Source organism: Ixodes scapularis, unplaced genomic scaffold (assembly GCF_016920785.2).
Source record: "Ixodes scapularis isolate PalLabHiFi unplaced genomic scaffold, ASM1692078v2 PGA_scaffold8__174_contigs__length_109621045, whole genome shotgun sequence".
Classification (NCBI taxonomy): domain Eukaryota; kingdom Metazoa; phylum Arthropoda; class Arachnida; order Ixodida; family Ixodidae; genus Ixodes; species Ixodes scapularis.
In genome coordinates this window covers 96,964,429-96,982,984 of record NW_024609883.1, presented here as the reverse complement: position 1 = coordinate 96,982,984, position 18,556 = coordinate 96,964,429, and positions in this window count along the sequence as shown.

Sequence of the window (18,556 nt, the reverse complement as noted above, 5' to 3'; positions counted from 1 at the left end):
GTCGGGATCTGCAGAGTGTTCCTTGTGGGATGTACAGCCGTGAGCAATATGAAGGTGAAGAGCCCTCTTCTTGTTTTTGACGCTCCTGCAAGTTTCGGAACAAGCTCTGTTCCAGAAGAGGGCTAGAACGCAAAGTATAGACCCCCAAGCCACGTACCATATGAGACGTTGAGAGTTAATATAGCTTTAGGGAGCCGTAAAACAGGCAAGAAACCAGGTAAGGTGTTCACCTTCATTGTGCCGGCGGGTGTACGAGCGATGCGAGTGCGGCTTTGTGGGGACTAAGCACTATTTGTTCACTTGGATAGATCATCGAGAATCCCTCCGGATCAAAGTTTGGTTGCATCTAGATTTTCGTCATGTCAGCATATCTGCTCCACACAACAACAAAAAATAATAAGGCGGCTTCCCTATCTACTTTGGTGACATTTAGAAAACTACAATCTACACCCCCCCCCCCCCCCCCCCCCCCCCCCCCCGGCGGGAACCCAGTGGAAGTAAACAATTGCGTGAAGCAAACTATACTATGATGCTGAAAAAAAGAAAAGACGCAGCTGGAGCTGACAAAACAAAGCTGGAGGTGTAAGGCTCCAGCTTTGCAAAACACCAAAACATTATTCATACAGCAATATCTCTAACAGATGGCCGTATTTTTTGGAAAAGAAGTGCGCGGTTAAACAAGGCCGACGAGGCATATCTGACGTCGCGATTCTCATTCCCTCAAAAGGGGAACCGCAGCGAGAAGGAGAGAAGCAAGGCCGCTTCCCCTCATTTTCAAAATCTTTAGGAGGACAATGACGTCATAGACCTCGTTTGATCGCGCCCTTCTTTTCCGAAAATACGGACATCCGTTCGATATATCGATGTATGACTGATGTTTTGGAGTTTCTAGCGTCCCGTTCAACGCTTCTGCGGCCTTATTGGGACGAAGCGATTCAGTTCATTTAGAATTTAGTTTTGTTTGGTATTTGTTGTTTACTTGATGAAAACTTTGTTGTCACTGACTGCTTAAGAAACGCAGAGTCCTGAACACCTGATTATCGCTCTTCAGGCGATGAGATTGCAGCATTTGCCGATAAGAACGCCAAAAACGAATCACGAATAAAAAAGAATGAATCTAATAAGCGACTTACCCCGCGATTCTTAGGCAGTCAGTAACAGTGGCTAAGGATAGTGGCCGGTCGGATGCTTTTAAAAACAAAATATCACTTTTTTTCTTGCATATTCGCACCTTTTTTAATACTAAGCACACGCAAAAGTGTTGACCAAATATTAACAAAATGAAGGTTTTCGGCCTAATTCTCGCGTGACGAAATACTATACAGACGGTCAGAATAACTTACGGAAGAAGTACGACGCAGGAAAGTCTGGCAAAAGGCGATAGGTTGTCCTCATCGCGAGTTATGCCGCAGGTCTGAAACATAGGAATGAAACTGCTTTGGATACATGGTTTTGCGCTAAAAAAGACGGACACAAGAGAGAGAAACAAACACGAGTGCAACTTACAACTGTATTGAGGAAACCTTTAGAAAACATACAGATATATCGTCCACTTCAATGCGTCCACGCATGCGTCATGTCACTATCACACGCTCGTCACAGAAACTTATCAAGGAAGCGTTTCTCAGCATTATACAGACTTATCCAGGTATCGCTCACACATAGGGCGCCTTTCTTTTTGATAAAGGCTTCCAACAGCTCACGTGCTCCTTGTCCCTTACTTCCGCCCAAAATTACAGTGTCAGAAAAACGTGGCCCACTCTTACAGTTTCTGCAGTGTGCAGGCAAGTGTGCCCCGTCATTAGTCTAAATTTTGAGCATGTTCGCTGAGACGGTCGTTGGCACACCTTCCCGTTTGCCCCACGTATGTCTTCCCACACGTGAGCGGGATTTCATAGACGACCTCTGATTTGCAGCCAACAAGCGGCCTGGCATGCTTTGTGCTGCATCCTCGCTTCTGTCTGCTGATTCACACTTTGGCGGCAGCGGCTGACGGCCGAACACAACGCTGACTCCAGTTTTTTCTTCCAACGTACTTCTACAGATAATCTGGGGAGCGCTCGGGCCGGTACTATCTTCAGCGACCGAGTTTCGTGCCGCTATCACGGACGCTATTGGACGACGACAGCGGCATCTACAACAACGCCCTGGCTGCAACCAGCAGCGCGCTTCGTGTTCATTCACACTTTGGCGGCAGCGGCTGACGGCCGAACACAACGCTGACTCCAGTTTTTTCTTCCAACGTACTTCTACAGATAATCTGGGGAGCGCTCGGGCCGGTACTATCTTCAGCGACCGAGTTTCGTGCCGCTATCACGGACGCTATTGGACGACGACAGCGGCATCTACAACAACGCCCTGGCTGCAACCAGCAGCGCGCTTCGTGTTCATTCACACTTTGGCGGCAGCGGCTGACGGCCGAACACAACGCTGACTCCAGTTTTTTCTTCCAACGTACTTCTACAGATAATCTGGGCAGCGCTCGGGCCGGTACTATCTTCAGCGACCGAGTTTCATGCCGCTATCACGGACGCTATTGGACGACGACAGCGGCATCTACAACAACGCCCTGGCTGCAACCAGCAGCGCGCTTCGTGTTCATTCACACTTTGGCGGCAGCGGCTGACGGCCGAACACAACGCTGACTCCAGTTTTTTCTTCCAACGTACTTCTACAGATAATCTGGGCAGCGCTCGGGCCGGTACTATCTTCAGCGACCGAGTTTCATGCCGCTATCACGGACGCTATTGGACGACGACAGCGGCATCTACAACAACGCCCTGGCTGCAACCAGCAGCGCGCTTCGTGTTCATTCACACTTTGGCGGCAGCGGCTGACGGCCGAACACAACGCTGACTCCAGTTTTTTCTTCCAACGTACTTCTACAGATAATCTGGGGAGCGCTCGGGCCGGTACTATCTTCAGCGACCGAGTTTCATGCCGCTATCACGGACGCTATTGGACGACGACAGCGGCATCTACAACAACGCCCTGGCTGCAACCAGCAGCGCGCTTCGTGTTCATTCACACTTTGGCGGCAGCGGCTGACGGCCGAACACAACGCTGACTCCAGTTTTTTCTTCCAACGTACTTCTACAGATAATCTGGGCAGCGCTCGGGCCGGTACTATCTTCAGCGACCGAGTTTCATGCCGCTATCACGGACGCTATTGGACGACGACAGCGGCATCTACAACAACGCCCTGGCTGCAACCAGCAGCGCGCTTCGTGTTCATTCACACTTTGGCGGCAGCGGCTGACGGCCGAACACAACGCTGACTCCAGTTTTTTCTTCCAACGTACTTCTACAGATAATCTGGGCAGCGCTCGGGCCGGTACTATCTTCAGCGACCGAGTTTCATGCCGCTATCACGGACGCTATTGGACGACGACAGCGGCATCTACAACAACGCCCTGGCTGCAACCAGCAGCGCGCTTCGTGTTCATTCACACTTTGGCGGCAGCGGCTGACGGCCGAACACAACGCTGACTCCAGTTTTTTCTTCCAACGTACTTCTACAGATAATCTGGGCAGCGCTCGGGCCGGTACTATCTTCAGCGACCGAGTTTCATGCCGCTATCACGGACGCTATTGGACGACGACAGCGGCATCTACAACAACGCCCTGGCTGCAACCAGCAGCGCGCTTCGTGTTCATTCACACTTTGGCGGCAGCGGCTGACGGCCGAACACAACGCTGACTCCAGTTTTTTCTTCCAACGTACTTCTACAGATAATCTGGGCAGCGCTCGGGCCGGTACTATCTTCAGCGACCGAGTTTCATGCCGCTATCACGGACGCTATTGGACGACGACAGCGGCATCTACAACAACGCCCTGGCTGCAACCAGCAGCGCGCTTCGTGTTCATTCACACTTTGGCGGCAGCGGCTGACGGCCGAACACAACGCTGACTCCAGTTTTTTCTTCCAACGTACTTCTACAGATAATCTGGGCAGCGCTCGGGCCGGTACTATCTTCAGCGACCGAGTTTCATGCCGCTATCACGGACGCTATTGGACGACGACAGCGGCATCTACAACAACGCCCTGGCTGCAACCAGCAGCGCGCTTCGTGTTCATTCACACTTTGGCGGCAGCGGCTGACGGCCGAACACAACGCTGACTCCAGTTTTTTCTTCCAACGTACTTCTACAGATAATCTGGGCAGCGCTCGGGCCGGTACTATCTTCAGCGACCGAGTTTCATGCCGCTATCACGGACGCTATTGGACGACGACAGCGGCATCTACAACAACGCCCTGGCTGCAACCAGCAGCGCGCTTCGTGTTCATTCACACTTTGGCGGCAGCGGCTGACGGCCGAACACAACGCTGACTCCAGTTTTTTCTTCCAACGTACTTCTACAGATAATCTGGGCAGCGCTCGGGCCGGTACTATCTTCAGCGACCGAGTTTCATGCCGCTATCACGGACGCTATTGGACGACGACAGCGGCATCTACAACAACGCCCTGGCTGCAACCAGCAGCGCGCTTCGTGTTCATTCACACTTTGGCGGCAGCGGCTGACGGCCGAACACAACGCTGACTCCAGTTTTTTCTTCCAACGTACTTCTACAGATAATCTGGGCAGCGCTCGGGCCGGTACTATCTTCAGCGACCGAGTTTCATGCCGCTATCACGGACGCTATTGGACGACGACAGCGGCATCTACAACAACGCCCTGGCTGCAACCAGCAGCGCGCTTCGTGTTCATTCACACTTTGGCGGCAGCGGCTGACGGCCGAACACAACGCTGACTCCAGTTTTTTCTTCCAACGTACTTCTACAGATAATCTGGGCAGCGCTCGGGCCGGTACTATCTTCAGCGACCGAGTTTCATGCCGCTATCACGGACGCTATTGGACGACGACAGCGGCATCTACAACAACGCCCTGGCTGCAACCAGCAGCGCGCTTCGTGTTCATTCACACTTTGGCGGCAGCGGCTGACGGCCGAACACAACGCTGACTCCAGTTTTTTCTTCCAACGTACTTCTACAGATAATCTGGGCAGCGCTCGGGCCGGTACTATCTTCAGCGACCGAGTTTCATGCCGCTATCACGGACGCTATTGGACGACGACAGCGGCATCTACAACAACGCCCTGGCTGCAACCAGCAGCGCGCTTCGTGTTCATTCACACTTTGGCGGCAGCGGCTGACGGCCGAACACAACGCTGACTCCAGTTTTTTCTTCCAACGTACTTCTACAGATAATCTGGGCAGCGCTCGGGCCGGTACTATCTTCAGCGACCGAGTTTCATGCCGCTATCACGGACGCTATTGGACGACGACAGCGGCATCTACAACAACGCCCTGGCTGCAACCAGCAGCGCGCTTCGTGTTCATTCACACTTTGGCGGCAGCGGCTGACGGCCGAACACAACGCTGACTCCAGTTTTTTCTTCCAACGTACTTCTACAGATAATCTGGGCAGCGCTCGGGCCGGTACTATCTTCAGCGACCGAGTTTCATGCCGCTATCACGGACGCTATTGGACGACGACAGCGGCATCTACAACAACGCCCTGGCTGCAACCAGCAGCGCGCTTCGTGTTCATTCACACTTTGGCGGCAGCGGCTGACGGCCGAACACAACGCTGACTCCAGTTTTTTCTTCCAACGTACTTCTACAGATAATCTGGGCAGCGCTCGGGCCGGTACTATCTTCAGCGACCGAGTTTCATGCCGCTATCACGGACGCTATTGGACGACGACAGCGGCATCTACAACAACGCCCTGGCTGCAACCAGCAGCGCGCTTCGTGTTCATTCACACTTTGGCGGCAGCGGCTGACGGCCGAACACAACGCTGACTCCAGTTTTTTCTTCCAACGTACTTCTACAGATAATCTGGGCAGCGCTCGGGCCGGTACTATCTTCAGCGACCGAGTTTCATGCCGCTATCACGGACGCTATTGGACGACGACAGCGGCATCTACAACAACGCCCTGGCTGCAACCAGCAGCGCGCTTCGTGTTCATTCACACTTTGGCGGCAGCGGCTGACGGCCGAACACAACGCTGACTCCAGTTTTTTCTTCCAACGTACTTCTACAGATAATCTGGGCAGCGCTCGGGCCGGTACTATCTTCAGCGACCGAGTTTCATGCCGCTATCACGGACGCTATTGGACGACGACAGCGGCATCTACAACAACGCCCTGGCTGCAACCAGCAGCGCGCTTCGTGTTCATTCACACTTTGGCGGCAGCGGCTGACGGCCGAACACAACGCTGACTCCAGTTTTTTCTTCCAACGTACTTCTACAGATAATCTGGGCAGCGCTCGGGCCGGTACTATCTTCAGCGACCGAGTTTCATGCCGCTATCACGGACGCTATTGGACGACGACAGCGGCATCTACAACAACGCCCTGGCTGCAACCAGCAGCGCGCTTCGTGTTCATTCACACTTTGGCGGCAGCGGCTGACGGCCGAACACAACGCTGACTCCAGTTTTTTCTTCCAACGTACTTCTACAGATAATCTGGGCAGCGCTCGGGCCGGTACTATCTTCAGCGACCGAGTTTCATGCCGCTATCACGGACGCTATTGGACGACGACAGCGGCATCTACAACAACGCCCTGGCTGCAACCAGCAGCGCGCTTCGTGTTCATTCACACTTTGGCGGCAGCGGCTGACGGCCGAACACAACGCTGACTCCAGTTTTTTCTTCCAACGTACTTCTACAGATAATCTGGGCAGCGCTCGGGCCGGTACTATCTTCAGCGACCGAGTTTCATGCCGCTATCACGGACGCTATTGGACGACGACAGCGGCATCTACAACAACGCCCTGGCTGCAACCAGCAGCGCGCTTCATGTTCATTCACACTTTGGCGGCAGCGGCTGACGGCCGAACACAACGCTGACTCCAGTTTTTTCTTCCAACGTACTTCTACAGATAATCTGGGCAGCGCTCGGGCCGGTACTATCTTCAGCGACCGAGTTTCATGCCGCTATCACGGACGCTATTGGACGACGACAGCGGCATCTACAACAACGCCCTGGCTGCAACCAGCAGCGCGCTTCGTGTTCATTCACACTTTGGCGGCAGCGGCTGACGGCCGAACACAACGCTGACTCCAGTTTTTTCTTCCAACGTACTTCTACAGATAATCTGGGCAGCGCTCGGGCCGGTTCTATCTTCAGCGACCGAGTTTCATGCCGCTATCACGGACGCTATTGGACGACGACAGCGGCATCTACAACAACGCCCTGGCTGCAACCAGCAGCGCGCTTCGTGTTCATTCACACTTTGGCGGCAGCGGCTGACGGCCGAACACAACGCTGACTCCAGTTTTTTCTTCCAACGTACTTCTACAGATAATCTGGGCAGCGCTCGGGCCGGTACTATCTTCAGCGACCGAGTTTCATGCCGCTATCACGGACGCTATTGGACGACGACAGCGGCATCTACAACAACGCCCTGGCTGCAACCAGCAGCGCGCTTCGTGTTCATTCACACTTTGGCGGCAGCGGCTGACGGCCGAACACAACGCTGACTCCAGTTTTTTCTTCCAACGTACTTCTACAGATAATCTGGGCAGCGCTCGGGCCGGTTCTATCTTCAGCGACCGAGTTTCATGCCGCTATCACGGACGCTATTGGACGACGACAGCGGCATCTACAACAACGCCCTGGCTGCAACCAGCAGCGCGCTTCGTGTTCATTCACACTTTGGCGGCAGCGGCTGACGGCCGAACACAACGCTGACTCCAGTTTTTTCTTCCAACGTACTTCTACAGATAATCTGGGCAGCGCTCGGGCCGGTACTATCTTCAGCGACCGAGTTTCATGCCGCTATCACGGACGCTATTGGACGACGACAGCGGCATCTACAACAACGCCCTGGCTGCAACCAGCAGCGCGCTTCGTGTTCATTCACACTTTGGCGGCAGCGGCTGACGGCCGAACACAACGCTGACTCCAGTTTTTTCTTCCAACGTACTTCTACAGATAATCTGGGGAGCGCTCGGGCCGGTACTATCTTCAGCGACCGAGTTTCATGCCGCTATCACGGACGCTATTGGACGACGACAGCGGCATCTACAACAACGCCCTGGCTGCAACCAGCAGCGCGCTTCGTGTTCATTCACACTTTGGCGGCAGCGGCTGACGGCCGAACACAACGCTGACTCCAGTTTTTTCTTCCAACGTACTTCTACAGATAATCTGGGCAGCGCTCGGGCCGGTACTATCTTCAGCGACCGAGTTTCATGCCGCTATCACGGACGCTATTGGACGACGACAGCGGCATCTACAACAACGCCCTGGCTGCAACCAGCAGCGCGCTTCGTGTTCATTCACACTTTGGCGGCAGCGGCTGACGGCCGAACACAACGCTGACTCCAGTTTTTTCTTCCAACGTACTTCTACAGATAATCTGGGGAGCGCTCGGGCCGGTACTATCTTCAGCGACCGAGTTTCATGCCGCTATCACGGACGCTATTGGACGACGACAGCGGCATCTACAACAACGCCCTGGCTGCAACCAGCAGCGCGCTTCGTGTTCATTCACACTTTGGCGGCAGCGGCTGACGGCCGAACACAACGCTGACTCCAGTTTTTTCTTCCAACGTACTTCTACAGATAATCTGGGCAGCGCTCGGGCCGGTACTATCTTCAGCGACCGAGTTTCATGCCGCTATCACGGACGCTATTGGACGACGACAGCGGCATCTACAACAACGCCCTGGCTGCAACCAGCAGCGCGCTTCGTGTTCATTCACACTTTGGCGGCAGCGGCTGACGGCCGAACACAACGCTGACTCCAGTTTTTTCTTCCAACGTACTTCTACAGATAATCTGGGGAGCGCTCGGGCCGGTACTATCTTCAGCGACCGAGTTTCATGCCGCTATCACGGACGCTATTGGACGACGACAGCGGCATCTACAACAACGCCCTGGCTGCAACCAGCAGCGCGCTTCGTGTTCATTCACACTTTGGCGGCAGCGGCTGACGGCCGAACACAACGCTGACTCCAGTTTTTTCTTCCAACGTACTTCTACAGATAATCTGGGCAGCGCTCGGGCCGGTACTATCTTCAGCGACCGAGTTTCATGCCGCTATCACGGACGCTATTGGACGACGACAGCGGCATCTACAACAACGCCCTGGCTGCAACCAGCAGCGCGCTTCGTGTTCATTCACACTTTGGCGGCAGCGGCTGACGGCCGAACACAACGCTGACTCCAGTTTTTTCTTCCAACGTACTTCTACAGATAATCTGGGGAGCGCTCGGGCCGGTACTATCTTCAGCGACCGAGTTTCATGCCGCTATCACGGACGCTATTGGACGACGACAGCGGCATCTACAACAACGCCCTGGCTGCAACCAGCAGCGCGCTTCGTGTTCATTCACACTTTGGCGGCAGCGGCTGACGGCCGAACACAACGCTGACTCCAGTTTTTTCTTCCAACGTACTTCTACAGATAATCTGGGCAGCGCTCGGGCCGGTACTATCTTCAGCGACCGAGTTTCATGCCGCTATCACGGACGCTATTGGACGACGACAGCGGCATCTACAACAACGCCCTGGCTGCAACCAGCAGCGCGCTTCGTGTTCATTCACACTTTGGCGGCAGCGGCTGACGGCCGAACACAACGCTGACTCCAGTTTTTTCTTCCAACGTACTTCTACAGATAATCTGGGGAGCGCTCGGGCCGGTACTATCTTCAGCGACCGAGTTTCATGCCGCTATCACGGACGCTATTGGACGACGACAGCGGCATCTACAACAACGCCCTGGCTGCAACCAGCAGCGCGCTTCGTGTTCATTCACACTTTGGCGGCAGCGGCTGACGGCCGAACACAACGCTGACTCCAGTTTTTTCTTCCAACGTACTTCTACAGATAATCTGGGCAGCGCTCGGGCCGGTACTATCTTCAGCGACCGAGTTTCATGCCGCTATCACGGACGCTATTGGACGACGACAGCGGCATCTACAACAACGCCCTGGCTGCAACCAGCAGCGCGCTTCGTGTTCATTCACACTTTGGCGGCAGCGGCTGACGGCCGAACACAACGCTGACTCCAGTTTTTTCTTCCAACGTACTTCTACAGATAATCTGGGCAGCGCTCGGGCCGGTACTATCTTCAGCGACCGAGTTTCATGCCGCTATCACGGACGCTATTGGACGACGACAGCGGCATCTACAACAACGCCCTGGCTGCAACCAGCAGCGCGCTTCGTGTTCATTCACACTTTGGCGGCAGCGGCTGACGGCCGAACACAACGCTGACTCCAGTTTTTTCTTCCAACGTACTTCTACAGATAATCTGGGCAGCGCTCGGGCCGGTACTATCTTCAGCGACCGAGTTTCATGCCGCTATCACGGACGCTATTGGACGACGACAGCGGCATCTACAACAACGCCCTGGCTGCAACCAGCAGCGCGCTTCGTGTTCATTCACACTTTGGCGGCAGCGGCTGACGGCCGAACACAACGCTGACTCCAGTTTTTTCTTCCAACGTACTTCTACAGATAATCTGGGCAGCGCTCGGGCCGGTACTATCTTCAGCGACCGAGTTTCATGCCGCTATCACGGACGCTATTGGACGACGACAGCGGCATCTACAACAACGCCCTGGCTGCAACCAGCAGCGCGCTTCGTGTTCATTCACACTTTGGCGGCAGCGGCTGACGGCCGAACACAACGCTGACTCCAGTTTTTTCTTCCAACGTACTTCTACAGATAATCTGGGCAGCGCTCGGGCCGGTACTATCTTCAGCGACCGAGTTTCATGCCGCTATCACGGACGCTATTGGACGACGACAGCGGCATCTACAACAACGCCCTGGCTGCAACCAGCAGCGCGCTTCGTGTTCATTCACACTTTGGCGGCAGCGGCTGACGGCCGAACACAACGCTGACTCCAGTTTTTTCTTCCAACGTACTTCTACAGATAATCTGGGCAGCGCTCGGGCCGGTACTATCTTCAGCGACCGAGTTTCATGCCGCTATCACGGACGCTATTGGACGACGACAGCGGCATCTACAACAACGCCCTGGCTGCAACCAGCAGCGCGCTTCGTGTTCATTCACACTTTGGCGGCAGCGGCTGACGGCCGAACACAACGCTGACTCCAGTTTTTTCTTCCAACGTACTTCTACAGATAATCTGGGCAGCGCTCGGGCCGGTACTATCTTCAGCGACCGAGTTTCATGCCGCTATCACGGACGCTATTGGACGACGACAGCGGCATCTACAACAACGCCCTGGCTGCAACCAGCAGCGCGCTTCGTGTTCATTCACACTTTGGCGGCAGCGGCTGACGGCCGAACACAACGCTGGCTCCAGTTTTTTCTTCCAACGTACTTCTACAGATAATCTGGGCAGCGCTCGGGCCGGTACTATCTTCAGCGACCGAGTTTCATGCCGCTATCACGGACGCTATTGGACGACGACAGCGGCATCTACAACAACGCCCTGGCTGCAACCAGCAGCGCGCTTCGTGTTCATTCACACTTTGGCGGCAGCGGCTGACGGCCGAACACAACGCTGACTCCAGTTTTTTCTTCCAACGTACTTCTACAGATAATCTGGGCAGCGCTCGGGCCGGTACTATCTTCAGCGACCGAGTTTCATGCCGCTATCACGGACGCTATTGGACGACGACAGCGGCATCTACAACAACGCCCTGGCTGCAACCAGCAGCGCGCTTCGTGTTCATTCACACTTTGGCGGCAGCGGCTGACGGCCGAACACAACGCTGACTCCAGTTTTTTCTTCCAACGTACTTCTACAGATAATCTGGGCAGCGCTCGGGCCGGTACTATCTTCAGCGACCGAGTTTCATGCCGCTATCACGGACGCTATTGGACGACGACAGCGGCATCTACAACAACGCCCTGGCTGCAACCAGCAGCGCGCTTCGTGTTCATTCACACTTTGGCGGCAGCGGCTGACGGCCGAACACAACGCTGACTCCAGTTTTTTCTTCCAACGTACTTCTACAGATAATCTGGGGAGCGCTCGGGCCGGTACTATCTTCAGCGACCGAGTTTCATGCCGCTATCACGGACGCTATTGGACGACGACAGCGGCATCTACAACAACGCCCTGGCTGCAACCAGCAGCGCGCTTCGTGTTCATTCACACTTTGGCGGCAGCGGCTGACGGCCGAACACAACGCTGACTCCAGTTTTTTCTTCCAACGTACTTCTACAGATAATCTGGGGAGCGCTCGGGCCGGTACTATCTTCAGCGACCGAGTTTCATGCCGCTATCACGGACGCTATTGGACGACGACAGCGGCATCTACAACAACGCCCTGGCTGCAACCAGCAGCGCGCTTCGTGTTCATTCACACTTTGGCGGCAGCGGCTGACGGCCGAACACAACGCTGACTCCAGTTTTTTCTTCCAACGTACTTCTACAGATAATCTGGGGAGCGCTCGGGCCGGTACTATCTTCAGCGACCGAGTTTCATGCCGCTATCACGGACGCTATTGGACGACGACAGCGGCATCTACAACAACGCCCTGGCTGCAACCAGCAGCGCGCTTCGTGTTCATTCACACTTTGGCGGCAGCGGCTGACGGCCGAACACAACGCTGACTCCAGTTTTTTCTTCCAACGTACTTCTACAGATAATCTGGACAGCGCTCGGGCCGGTACTATCTTCAGCGACCGAGTTTCATGCCGCTATCACGGACGCTATTGGACGACGACAGCGGCATCTACAACAACGCCCTGGCTGCAACCAGCAGCGCGCTTCGTGTTCATTCACACTTTGGCGGCAGCGGCTGACGGCCGAACACAACGCTGACTCCAGTTTTTTCTTCCAACGTACTTCTACAGATAATCTGGGGAGCGCTCGGGCCGGTACTATCTTCAGCGACCGAGTTTCATGCCGCTATCACGGACGCTATTGGACGACGACAGCGGCATCTACAACAACGCCCTGGCTGCAACCAGCAGCGCGCTTCGTGTTCATTCACACTTTGGCGGCAGCGGCTGACGGCCGAACACAACGCTGACTCCAGTTTTTTCTTCCAACGTACTTCTACAGATAATCTGGGGAGCGCTCGGGCCGGTACTATCTTCAGCGACCGAGTTTCATGCCGCTATCACGGACGCTATTGGACGACGACAGCGGCATCTACAACAACGCCCTGGCTGCAACCAGCAGCGCGCTTCGTGTTCATTCACACTTTGGCGGCAGCGGCTGACGGCCGAACACAACGCTGACTCCAGTTTTTTCTTCCAACGTACTTCTACAGGTTGGTCCGTTTTTCTATGTACTTTCCTACGGGAGGTTTCTGCCGCTGTCGCCAAGGTGCTCTCTGGTAGTACTTTTTAGATCTGTGCCACCTTCATTTAGAACAAAGAACATGAACAATTGCAATGAATGTCACGCTGAGTTACCCGGGGAGGGTTGTTTCTTGTCATGCTGTGAATGCAATAATTCATTTCATTTGGGTGCGTGCTCAGGTGTCACGGCAGTGGTGTTTAAAGAGAAGGGGGAGGACCTGAAAAAGAGCTGGAAATGTCCCAACTGCATGTCACCAACAACGAGGTCAGGGGGTGCGCGTGAAAATACGGGGACAAGCATGAACGTGGCAATCTTGCTTATGGATATGAACCGGAAACTTGACACCTTGCTGTTGTTGAAGGAAACAGTCCAGGGTATCGAACATACGGTTCAGATGATCTCTGACCAGTACGACGACATTTTGCATCGTCTTAATGAACAAGAGAATGATATCAAGGACCTAAAAAAGCGGGTTGACAAAATAGAAAGAGCAGACGCAGCGAACGAAGTGCGGGAGCTGAGGTCGGAACTAAATGAGCTTGAGTGGCGTAGCCGCCGAAAAAACATTGAGATACATGGTGTCCTCGAGACGGAAGGGGAAGACCTCTTAAGCGTCGTAAAGAGTGTGGCTTCGAAACTCGGGGTCGAGGAACTAAAAACTGAAGAGGTGTCTGCGGTGCACAGGTTACCTTCAAAGCCAGGGAAGACGAGAGGTATCATAGTGAGCTTCGCAAGGCAAGAAACCAGAGACGCTTGGCTGAGCAAAAAGAGAGTTCTAAACCACTCGTCTGGCTCTGGTCACTTGTACATCACAGAGAACATGACCAAACAGGGAAGGACCTTGCTGTGGCAGGCGAGGGAGTGGGCGAAAGTAAGCCACTATAGGTTTGTCTGGTACAAAAATGGAAAAGTGCTTGTACGACAGGGGGAAAGGATGCCAGCACATGTTATCTCGAGTGAAGATGACTTGCGTGCTCTTGGTCGTTAGCTCTTTCGAGTGAGCATGCTTTGTTTTTTGGTTTATGATGGTTATCTCGCCCAATGACTTTGCGAACTTTGCCGCAGCGGAGCAACCTGTTGATTTTTCTTTCTTTCACTTGAATGTACGATCCGCGAAATCAAAACTTGACGAGCTTGATACACTATTTGATTGTCTCGGCTTTTCTTTTCATGTTATCATGTTGTCAGAGACGTGGTATAAAGACGACTCGGATGTTTTTAGTCTGCCGCAATATAAGCATTATTCGCTTTGTAGGGAACAAAGAAGAGGTGGTGGGGTGTCTCTGCTCATACATAATGGCTTGGAGTGCGAACCTATATCTGAGTTCACTCAAATTACGGATGACTTTGAGTTCTTGTGTGTCTCCCACAAGGATTATGTTTTCGCTGTTGTGTATCGGCCCCCATCTGGAGATGTATCTAAGTTTGTTTCCTTCTTTGACACTTTTTGTAACTTTGTAGCAGAGAACGGATATGTTCTTTTTCTTGGTGGGGATTTTAACATCAACATGCTCGTAAACACAACAGCGCAACGGGACTTAGTACAGGTCATTGAAGTAAATGGGTTTGACTATATTGCGACTGAAGCGACGAGAATTACGGACTCCACCTCTACCTTAATTGATTTCTTTGTTACGAATTATGATGTCTCTTCCATAGCTGCTGATGTCATTGGCGCCGATATTAGCGATCACCTACCAATATTTATGTTAATAAAAAAGTTACACAAAACAAAAAACAGAGCAAAACGAAAAACATTTAAAAGGCAAAATGTTACAGACGCAACAATGGCGGTCTTTAGAGATGTTTTATCCTCAGTAAATTGGGACACCCTTTACTCGGAGACAGATGTCAACCGTGCATATGAATATTTTTTACAAACATTTAAAAAATTGTACGATGAGTGCTTTCCTTACAGAACCGTCAACTTGTGTAAAAAAATACGTAAGCCTTGGATGACGAGGGAGTTATTGCATAAAATACGTGAGAAAAACAACATGTACCAGCGCTTCTTAAAAACAAGGGACTCCGAAGATCTCAAAGCTTTCAAGAGGTATCGTAATAAATTAACTGGTTTACAAAGGCGTGCGAAATCTGAATACTTTACAAGTCTATTCACTAGAGATGATAACAAAGATTCACGTGTTCTTTGGGAAAGGGTAAACAATGTATTGCATCCAAACCGTGAACGTCAAACATTAGATAAAATAATCTGGGGAGATGTTCAACTCTGTGGCTGCGCTCTGGCGAATGCTTTTAACAGTTACCTAGTGAACCAATCAAGTGATGTAGATCTGCCTCAAGGTGGACCCGATGCTTGTGGTTATATCCATCGTAATTTCGAAAATTCTTTTTTTATGAGTCCGACAGATGAGTTTGAAGTTCTCGCGGTTTTTAAAAACCTAAAAAACTGCAAAAGTCGGGACGTAAATGATTTCAATATCAAACCGATTAAGTATGTCGTCGGTATTGTGACACCTGTGTTAACGTATATATTTAATCTATCGCTTTCTTCCGGTGTTTTTCCTAAAGCAATGCAGCGCGCTAAGGTGGTCACTTTGTATAAAGGTGGCGATAAAAATGTGTTTAAAAATTATAGACCTATTTCATTGTTATCCATATTCTCAAAGGGTCTTGAGAAAATAATTCATCAGAGACTTTATTCCTACCTAGAGAGACATTCTGTTATTTCTAATAGTCAGCATGGCTTTCGTAAGCACCGGTCAACAGAATCAGCGCTCTTAGTACAAAAACAGCAGATCATTGAAAGCTTTGAAAACAAGGAACTTATTTTGGGTATATATATAGATTTTTCGAAAGCGTTTGACTTAATTAATCACACAATATTGCTGGACAAGTTAGAGCGCTATGGTATTCGTGGAACTGCTCTGAATTTATTTAGATCTTACCTGCAGTACCGTACACAATTCGTTACCATTAACAACTATATTTCAACCACTCAAAAAATTGAAACCGGAGTACCTCAGGGTAGTGTGCTCGGGCCACTCTTATTTATTATTTTTATTAATGATATTGAAAATAGTGTACCACAGGCAAACCTTGTTTCTTATGCTGACGACACAGCTATTTTTATTAAGGGCCACACAGTGGATGAAATAGAGAGCACGGCAATAAGAGTCCTTTCAAACATCGACTTGTGGACGAAAGTAAACGGGCTAAAAATAAACGCGGAAAAAACTAAATGTGTGTTATTTCGACCACGAAATAGACAAGTACCTAATTTGCTTCAAATAACTTTAGGGTCTTCAACACTTCAAGTGGTAAAGTCGGTAAAAATATTGGGCGTTTATTTCACTGAATCGTTGTCATGGAATGAGCACGTTGATTATATACATCAAAAAGTTCGTAAATCTTTTGGTCTCCTTTGTAAGAATCGGGATGTCTTTCCAACAGGTGTTAAATTACTTTTATATTATTCTTTGATTTACACTCACTACGTGTATTGCCATTTAGTTTGGGGCCAAACAACGATACAAAATATAACAAAACTACTGCTAACCCAAAAGAGGGTTCTTCGAATCATCGCAAATGTTCCCTTCTTGCACCCTTCTCGGGAGCTTTTTCTTAAACATAACGTCATTCCTATTGACCACTTGTACCAATTTCGCCTGCTGGTGATGTATAATATGGCATTAAAACATAATATTTCTTTCCTTTTCGCACTGTCGGGCTTAGCAAAACTAGACCATAAATATGTCGCACGTCACGGCGAAATTTGGAGCGTTTCAATACCTCGTACGAATTACGGCTTTACATCATTAAAATACGCATTACCATCTTTACTTAATAAACTCGAAGCCAATGGTATCGGCATCTATGAGACATCAAATCGGATGTTGGCAAAAATCATATTACAGACAGTATAATTTTTGCCTCTTGTGCCTGGAGTTTTTGTATCTGTGGTGAAACTTTTTTCTACTTTATAAAATATAAAAATATTTGTTTTGATGCATTCAAGCTGAGTGCAACAATGTGAATAGTCGTTATTGTGTTTTAGTGTCCATGTTTGTGTTTTCGTTGTGTTTCCAATGCTGCTTTCCCGCCAAAGTGTGTTAGGGCGCCAGGACCTCGTCAAGCTGCAACCACAGCTTTTTGTCCTGACGTCCTCCCTTTTTGTACCAACCAGAATGGGAAATAAAAATACATTATTATTATTATTATTATTATTATTATCTCCAGTGATGGGGGAGGGGGGGGGGGGGCAGAGTTGGCCGAGTTTTGTCGGAGCTGTAAACACAATCGGCACCCCATGTCTGTTTGCAACTTTCTTGATGTTATGCGAGAGTTTGTGAACGTATGGTACCGCTTCAGGCCTCACATTCCTCAGTGCTGACTGCATCTTTTTTTCCAGCAGTGTGTCCCTTCACTCTTTGCAGGACGGTTTCCACCATATTCCTCAAGACCGAATCAGGGAAGCCCGCTGACAATAGTCGAGCCAATTGGTTGCTAAAGCTTGCCTGTATCCTGTGAGCACACGACTTTCTGAGGGCGGACTCAAGGCAAAGCTTGGCAATTCCTCTTTTAACTACCTTTGAATGGGCTGAGTCATACGGCAGGAGTTCCTTTCGAGACCGCATAAGTAAGGGACAAAAAGCACGTGAGCTGTTGGAAGCCTTCTTTGTCAAAAAGAAAGGCGGAAAAGAAACGTTCACCAACTCGCCCAACAACAAACTCGCGGCGGTTCCCAAAATAGCGTCTGTGTGTGTGTGTGTGTGTGTGTGTGTGTGTGTGTGTGTGTGTGTGTGTGTGTGTGTGTGTGTGTGTGTGTGTGTGTGTGTGTGTGTGTGTGTGTGTGTGTGTGTGTGTGTGTGTGTGTGTGTGTGTGTGTGTGTGTGTGTGTGTGTGTGTGTGTGTGTGTGTGTGTGTGTGTGTGTGTGTGTGTGTGTGTGTGTGTGTGTGTGTGTGTGTGTGTGTGTGTGTGTGTGTGTGTGTGTGTGTGTGTGTGTGTGTGTGTGTGTGTGTGTGTGTGTGTGTGTGTGTGTGTGTGTGTGTGTGTGTGTGTGTGTGTGTGTGTGTGTGTGTGTGTGTGTGTGTGTGTGTGTGTGTGTGTGTGTGTGTGTGTGTGTGTGTGTGTGTGTGTGTGTGTGTGTGTGTGTGTGTGTGTGTGTGTGTGTGTGTGTGTGTGTGTGTGTGTGTGTGTGTGTGTGTGTGTGTGTGTGTGTGTGTGTGTGTGTGTGTGTGTGTGTGTGTGTGTGTGTGTGTGTGTGTGTGTTTTGCATCTGCATTTGTATTGGGCAGATCAGGCGGAAGGAAGGCAATTACACGTTTATTGAGGT